The sequence below is a fragment of the Lepisma saccharinum genome, chromosome 2 (genome assembly GCF_977018435.1).
Source record: "Lepisma saccharinum chromosome 2, izLepSacc3.1, whole genome shotgun sequence".
In the NCBI taxonomy this organism is placed as follows: domain Eukaryota; kingdom Metazoa; phylum Arthropoda; class Insecta; order Zygentoma; family Lepismatidae; genus Lepisma; species Lepisma saccharinum.
In genome coordinates, this window is record NC_139230.1 from 201,103,405 (window position 1) to 201,112,599 (window position 9,195).

Below are 9,195 nucleotides of genomic sequence, written 5' to 3' on the forward strand. Positions count from 1 at the left end.
CTACGTTAGGAATAAGAAAAATATTAAATTAGGCACCTGGAATGTTCTGAGCCTTTACCGGCCTGGGGCATTTCAGTGTACAGTTAACGAGATAGTCAAGTATAAATTAAGCCCCTATCACACGGAACTGGATTTCTAGTTGGAATGCCCTAGTTGGCGATGAACTGACTTTCTGGCTAGTAATCATGGCCGCCTGGCTGACTGCTTGACTGGTTTTGAGGAATAGGACATGTTCTAATTGCTACTAACTTCTTCGACTAGATTCTGTGGAACAGCCAATCAGAGCAAAGTTTCGCCATGTGAAGATATTCTGTGAGTTTGTAAAGTAGCCTTTTTTTGTCTGTGGTTTCCGAGTGCATACAACACGAAAGGCATGTTTGCAATTGAAAAAGCTAAAATATTCTTCCATACGTGTATAGTAAACGTTGTAAAGTATGTATTTTATCAGCGCCGTTCTTCTCTACCTAAAACCATTTAATACGAAGCGACATTCCTCTCGGTTGAATAGTTATCGTATTTTAAAAGTGTGAAGTGATACGTTGTTTACATCTCGCGCGGCCGCCATTATGGGAACGAAAGACTATCGACAAGTACGGTATAACAAGTACCGTGTGAGGCGAAAACTAGCAAATGGGTAGCCAGTCCAGCGTCAACTAGAGCATTCTAACTAGAAATCCAGTTCCGTGTGATAGGGGCTTTAGATGTAGTAGCTGTCCAGGAAGTTAGGTGGCCAGGAGAAGGGAATTGTAAAACTGAAAATTATACTTTTTTCTATGGTGGTACTGAAAATCATAATTTTGGAACAGGCTTTTTCATAAATAATAGAATTATCTCGGCTCTTAAAACAATAGAATTTATTAATGATAGGATATCATATGCAGTTTTACAGGGTAGGTGGTGTAAAATTATTTTAATAAACATACATGCACCAACGGAAGATAAAGATGATAATACTAAAGATGATTTTTATACAGAGTTAGAACAGGTCTTTGATAAATTTTCTCAGTATGATATGAAAATTCTGTTAGGTGACTGTAATGCACAGATTGGGAAAGAAGAGACATTTAAACCCACGATTGGTAAAGAAAGTCTTCATGAATTAAGTAATGATAATGGTATAAGATTGTATATAGAAATCCCTCAACAGTGGAAAGAATCCATAATTGTTCCTGTGTTTAAAAAAGGTGATAAAATGAACTGCAATAATTACCGTGGAATTTCTCTACTCTCAACAACATATAAAATATTATCTAACATTCTTTTAACAAGACTAACCCCATATGCTAATGAAATTATAGGTGATTATCAATGTGGATTTAAACGCAACAGATCAACTACAGATCAAATTTTTCACATCAGACAGACACTTGAAAAAAAGTGGGAATGTAATCAAAATGTCCATCAGCTATTCATTGATTTCAAAAAAGCATATGATTCGGTCAAAAGAGATAAATTATATAATATATTAGTAGAGTTTGGAATACCTAAGAAGCTTGTTAGTATGATAAAAATATGCACCAGTGAAACAGAAAGTAAAATTCGTGTGGGTATTAATATGTCTGACAAATTTACAATTCATGATGGGTTAAAACAAGGAGATGCATTATCTCCATTGCTCTTTAATTTTGCCTTAGAATATGCTGTTAGGAAGGTAAACGAAACTAAAGAAGGACTAAAATTAAATGGTGTGACTCAGTTGTTAGCATATGCAGATGATGTAGACTTACTGGGGGATGATATGAATACAATTAAGAATAATGCTAAAATATTTTTCAAAACTGCTAAAAAGATAGGTTTGGAAGTTAACAAAGAGAAAACTAAATATATGCTTACAGGCCGAAACCAAGTGTTAGGTAATAATCAAAATCTAATTATTGATAACAACTCGTTTGAACCAGTTTCCAAATTCTAATACTTAGGAGTAATATTAACAAATGAAAATTATATTAAAGAGGAAATAAAAAGTAGGCTTAATTCAGGAAATGCATGTTACTTCTCTCTTCATAAACTTTTGTCTTCTCGTTTAATATCTAAGAATCTAAAAGTTAAAATATACAAAACCGTAATTTTGCCTGTAGTATTATATGGGTGTGAAACTTGGTCCCTTACATTGAAAGAGGAACATAAATTGAGAGTATTTGAAAATAGGATCCTTAGGAAAATCTTTGGACCTAAAAGGGATGAGGAGACAGGTGAGTGGAGAAGGTTACATAATTTAGAACTACATAATTTGTATTCATGTCCAGACATGATTAGAATAATTAAATCAAGAAGACTTAGGTGGGCAGGCCATGTGGCACGAATGGGAGAGGAAAGAGGAGTTTTCAGGATTCTTGTTGGGAAACCTGATGGTAAGAGACCAGTAGGAAGGCCAAGACGAAGATGGAGGGACAACGTCGAGATGGACCTAAGGGAAATCGGTAGGGATGGAAAAGAGTATATAGATCTTGCTCAAGATAGGGACAGATGGAAGGCCTGTGTTGCTGCAGCCATGAACCTTCGGGTTTAAGAAGGCTAGAGAGTTAGTTAGTTAGTTAGGGGGGGGGTACGTTCGTATTGAGAGGTTGTAACTGTAAGTATGAATTTAAAGCCAAAATGGCCAAAAATGGGCCTGATCATAGCAAACTATTGTAGGTGGCAGACGGGCTAAATATAGTATGTTTATGCACAAAGAGCACTAAACTTGACGTAATTTTGGTTGCCCCTAGCTGCCATGGGTCTCTAATACAAAGAATTAGATTTTATGTTTCCTCTTGTTGCGACTTGCGAATATGTGTAATTCAACGGCGGGAGTAGAAATCGGTAAGGGTGTGCGGGATCCCGAAAAAAAATTCCCGTCCCGATCCCGACTTCGGGAAATGTCTTCCCGACTTTTCGGGATCCCGAGCAGTCGGGAAATACTGAATGGTCATTTTAAAAAGTTGTTAATTTTCGACGTTTTCTGCGTTGTAAATGTCTGGAACTTATCGGAAATTGTTAGTTTTTATACCAGAAATGCAAAAACAATCACTTAAGATGAAAATCACGTGTATAATTCAAGATTTCAAGAGCTTCGGGAAATTTCGAACATTTTCCGTCCCGAAAATTTCCAGACTTTGTCGGGAAATTGAGAATTTTTCCCGTCCCGAATGTCGGGATTTAAAAAATTTCCCGTCGCAATCCCGTCCCGACCTAGAAAATTCTGTCCCGCACACCCCTAGAAATCGGAAAAACTCACCAAATTAGAAAGAAAAATCTATTAAATGAGTAAGCGCATGATATTATTATACACTATGCCTTATCCGATAACTTAATATGAACATATGTTTTATTTGTATTAAGCAGACATTTTCCCCCTATATTTTTGTCCTTTTTGTTTCGGGTTACAACAATTTTAAAATTATAATTCCTGTAAATAAGATAGCCCTAGAGGTTGCGAGACAAGAGACAGAATACAAAATATTTTTTGTAATAACTATTCTTCTGGATAAACGTGTATGTATAAAGTAGAGAACCATACTTACTAGCCATGAGGAAATGTATGATATCACGTAAAAAAATGAGTTAGTTATTAATAGCAACTATAAAAATAAAAGTACAGTCGCGTAGAATTATTATGTATTATTCTTTACCAGATTCACAAGAATAAAGAACTTAAATTGTGAAAATTGCAAGTGACGTAAACAAGTGCTGTGCAAATTTTAAGGCTTTTTTGAGTTCCAATATATTTTCTGTTGTTGACGATCGTCTTATTAAAATTCTTAGTTTCACAGCACTGATTATTTATCTATCATGATCCGACATAATTTCTGAGGTTAAGATGAAATTAAACTTGCAATTTAATGTAATAGCAGCACGTTCAGCATCAAATTCCACATGTATTTAAATGAGAGAACAATTGCCCATCAAAAGCGTGGGGACACAACAGGGGTGCTGCCACCTACAATAGTTTGTTTGCTTTGACCAGGCCCATTCTTAGGTTCACGAGAATGTCATTTTCGGCAACTTATGACTTGCTATATAATCTTAAAAGTTTGCTATAAACACATTCTTATTATCGATTTACACGAGAAATTCTTATATTCGTTGAAAATAACGTTTGAATAGCCATCCTATCGCGCTCCAATGTAAAGCTTAGTGCAACCAGATGAGGAACGAAATTATTTAGGGACACAACAGGGGTGGCGCCTCTATCGGAAATGTTTGGCAATGAACAGCCCCATTGGGTTTATGTGAAGAATTTTTAGGGGCTTGTCTAGAGAAGCTTTAAAACAACGAAACCCGCCAAAAACGACTGCATGATTGTAACAAATTTTTCACTATCCAGGTGTGGGAAAACAGTGTCATATATATACATACGTACACACACACACACACACACACACACACACACACACACACACACACACATATATATATATATATATATATATATATATATATATATATATCACATCAACCCGTTCGCATTAAAAAAAATGAGTTGAATTCAATATGGCGGGCACCAACATGGGACGTCCACTAGAAACACACCAACCAATGTGGATCCTCCTAAGCCTAACCTGTTTCTATCATGACCAGGACCCAGATTTTGATAACATGTCATCTTTTTCTTCCCCTATATAGTATGCATTGCTCTTAAGTACTAAAATCCTGAGTACGAACCTCTGCTTATAAAAATGTGAATTTGCTGTGCATTTTTTGTCATATTTTCTATTTTATAAGTTTTATGTCGTTTTCGGGTCTTAAGTCTTTTTCTGGTCTTTTTTTGCGTGATTGCAAAAAAAATAATTAATGTACTGTAATTGCATTACGTTTCACTCACTCATTCTTAGCCAGGAACTAATATTTATCGACTTGATGTTTGTAACACTGAAAACAAGAATTCTATCCCCATGCGATGGTAGGAACAAAGCAACATGTCACTTGGCATTACCTACTGCAATAATTCTGAATAAGTTAAGACTGTTACAGTATTTTATATCTAAAATTCATATACACCTTGTAATTTCAGTTCTAACGTTACAGAAGTAAGAACTGTGCCGTACTGTCATACCATGAAAGAGACAAAATTTTAAGTCTATCATCAAAATCCTGGCCCTGATCATGACCAATTGTACTCAGCCTAACTCATTTACATTTTAAAGAGGGTGTTAAGGGACTTTTGAATCTCCCTCTAGGGGCCCTTATATGTGACTCAACATGAGATCAAGAATTACATACATACATTATATAAGTGTGTGTATTTATGTGTGTGTGTATATATATGTATGTATGTATGTATGTATATATACACTCCTCACAAAAAGTTTGGAATATTGTTATATTAGGCACAACAAGTTTCGAATATTATTATATTAGGCAGTAGGTGATAGGCATGGTGGTATATGTGGGCGAAAAGACGAGAACGTCCACCAGACAGATACCACGTGTTGTTGCATTCCAAGGCCATGTCTATCACATATTGTTTAATGTAACAATATTCCAAACTTTTTGTGCCTGTGTTGTGTAATATAGTACAGAAATGCCCTAACAAATTCAGCATTAAGAAATGCAAACCGCATGATGCAATGCTGAATCTACAAGAATCCATAAAAATGGTCCGGCATACTTCGAAATCGAACAATTTGGTTTATTTTACTTCGCCTTTCTGCTACTTTTGGCTAATCACGAAGGTGAGGTTGAGTAATGATGTGATGAAATTGATGAATAAACTCAGGGGTGCCCATCCACCCCCCAAGGCCAATGGCGCAATCCCCCCCAAATCTCGTCATGCGTCCCCCCCAAATCATGTGGTAATTCACATGAAGTATTTAATTACGTTTTTTAAGCTTCATTGAACACGATACTTGACCTGTTCTTCTTCCTTAAACAGACGTTTCCATCCCCCAGCTAGACCTCAAAATATTTTGGGTGAATACGTAATAATTCTTTTTATTTGAATACAATAGCCTGTTAAACTGTCCATATTTTTTAATGGTTCTAATTTTCGAAATAACGGAAAGCTAGCAATCTCAAGTGTCATAATTATATAAATATGTATTTAAATAGTGTTTGTGGTTGGAGAACAAGATTTAAATAACCCATAATTTGGGTATTTAACACAAAGTCTTACACAACTTAAGATCGAGAATTACAGAACCCTAGCTAGAAATTCTTAAGGCCGGGACGAGAATATAATAAGGTGCCTCCTCCAAAGAACTCACCACCTCTGCTTGGGGTAACTACATTTTGTTAGTAATCCATAGCAATAATTACATGGATTTCATCTTCAGTGCAAATTTCACTTGCTAAAGCAAAATTCCCCTCCAACAATAACTTAGAAATGCGAATTTGACACTATTTGTTTTCCTGTTTTATCGAGTAATGTGCAAGGCGTTACTATGAAGTACACAGTTAGTACAACTATTGCAGCATAGCCTACAGGGAATCAATAATACAATAATATTGATAATGGAACCATATCATCAAAATGACTTACCTGCTTTAAATTAAGCAGTATACCGACACTAAACTTTATATTTTAAGAAATTATATTATTAATAAATATCGAGAATATTGTTTATGTCTTGTAATGCAAGTACAGCATAATTATTCACAATCGTCTCATGAAAATGCCAGACACGCATTTTTGTGACGGAAAATTGCGGAGCGAAGCGAGCAAAATATATTTTATATCCATTTCATTGCAGGTTTGCAAGAATATTAATTTAATGGGACATCAATACTTTCATAGGATCCCTCGATATTTACTCTTTTCCAACTACTCTTTCCCATGTTCGGCGCCGAAACGTGCGCATACCATATCGCTAAATATAGTTCCCAAATATAATGTTCGAACCCTAAAGAAATCCCTTGACAATCTAAGATTTCACACTTTATTAAGAGCTCCATATCTCCGCCCCTCAAATTTAATATTCAATCCTCCAACCAAAATTTTGGACTTACTGTTTATGGTGAAGAATACCTCCAAAAGAAAAAATCTCCGTCCACAAACCACATTTTCCGCTACAATATCAGACGTAATATTAATACACAAGAGTTGGATAACCCCACAAATTTAATTCTCAGCCCTGTTACAAAAATTTCCAGGATAATCTAAGATTTAACACTGATATTCAATAGTCGGATATTGCCCCCTCTCCCCCAACGTTTAATCCTCAATCCCCCACCAGAATCAACGTGTCGATTTAAGACCCAATGTGTAAGATTTGGATATCCCCCCTTCTAGAATTTGCTATTTATGTATCAGCAATGAATAGTTAATAACGTAATTCAACTTGTGTCAAATGCTGTAATGTTTCACATCAAATTTCCATCACAAAAAATCTTCCCCCCCAAAAAAAGAAGTTGCTTGACATAATGAGGGTCCACAAACCCACCTGTGGGCATCGCTACCTCTAAATACTTCATTTTCTTCATCTAATGGATTAAATATGATGTACCTAAGGTGTTTACATTTATTTTGGAAAAATACATAAATGTTGAATTTTATATTACATTAAGGAAAAATTCCCCCAAAAAATTTCGATGGCGCAGCCTGCGCCATAATCTCCCCCTATGGGCACCGCTGGAACACTCACAATGAACACCCATGCCCAGGGCGGGATTCAAACCCGGGACCATTGGCGTCATAGCGCGGGGCTGAATGAAGACCCGCATATCTCTCATTTCAACCATGAGAAAGCATCCCCCTCACCTATTCCCAAAGGCTCGCGCAATCATCCTCCAACCTAACAAATTCCACTTCAAGCTCTTTTCAAGATGAAATTAACGAAGGAACATCATTCACCAAGGTAGAGCCATGCCCAGGTCGGAAGTCAAAACTGGAACATTTGGTGGTCCGGGGTTCATTCATCAATTTCATCATATCATCACTCATCCCCATCTTCGCAAATTAACCAAAAGTGGCACAAAAAGCGAAGTAAAATAAAGCAAATCAACAACAATCAACATTTGGTTGTGGTTAGGGGTGGTATTGAGAAGAGCCCGAGATGGGCTTGTAAAAATCGAAACGAGATTGAGACGGGTTTGTAAACATAGGCGTACGCATGGGGGGTGCCTTATGTTCCCTCAAAAATGGAGAAACTACCATTAAAATAATGAAAACGATATTCGTGTTTTTAAAAAGTAAAGAATTTAGTTTCATTTGAGATACTTCTCTCTTTCTCTCCAAAAAATTTGATATTGTTTACTGTAATTATCAGCAATCAAGTAATAAATAGGATGATTTTCACTTTATAAATCGTACAGAGCTCTTACGTACACAAATGGTCCCGTAGTTATGGCTCTCTCGAGCATAGCCTCGATTGCTAATGCAACCTTCTACAACTTCCAAGGCATATTTCTTGATTGATTGATTGATTTGCTTTATTTTACTTCGCTTCTTATGCAACTTTTTGACTAATTTGCGAAGATGGGGATTAGTGATGATGTGATGAATGGACACTCACAAACATCCATGCCCAGGCCAGGATTCGAACCCGGGAATCCTGGCGTCGTAGCGCGATGTGCTAACCACTCCGTCACGGGGGCCGGCGGCTTATTTCTTTATTTACATTTATACATAACAAGAAGATTGCAGTAGTAATCGAAACCATACCCAAAAAATAAATAAATGCAAACTGATTAATGGAGGAGATCTGTGTAATTTATAAATAGTGGTATAATAACAACAAATATTAATTATATGAAGTTGTTTTTGTCGAGTAATTGTTGATTTAGTTTACTTTACTTCGCGTTTTGTGCCTCTTGGCTAATTTGCGAAGATGGGGATGAGTGATGAAATGATAAAATTGATGAATGGACATTCACAAACAATCAAGCCCGAGCGGGATTCGAACCGGGGACCCTTGGCTTCGCAGCGCGATGTGCTAACCACTCGACTTTTTGTCGAGTAAGGTGGACAAAGATTTGTTTTGGCGATTTATCTTTCAGTGGACCACTAAAGTCCCAAGTGGATAATAATGCAATCTCAAAATTGATATTATTATACATTTTAGCCACTGTCGTTGATATTGCGATTTAATCATTAATTGCTAATTTAGATTATTAAAAATGTTCAGGTAATGTAAATCTCTGAATGGCCATGCCTTTAACGTTTGTAATACTAAGACTCAATGAAATTGTATTGTAAACTAATATATCTGTTTTGATTGGAGTATTCTGTAAGTATATACAAAAGTAACTCTTCTGTTATTGCAATAGTTTTGTTGC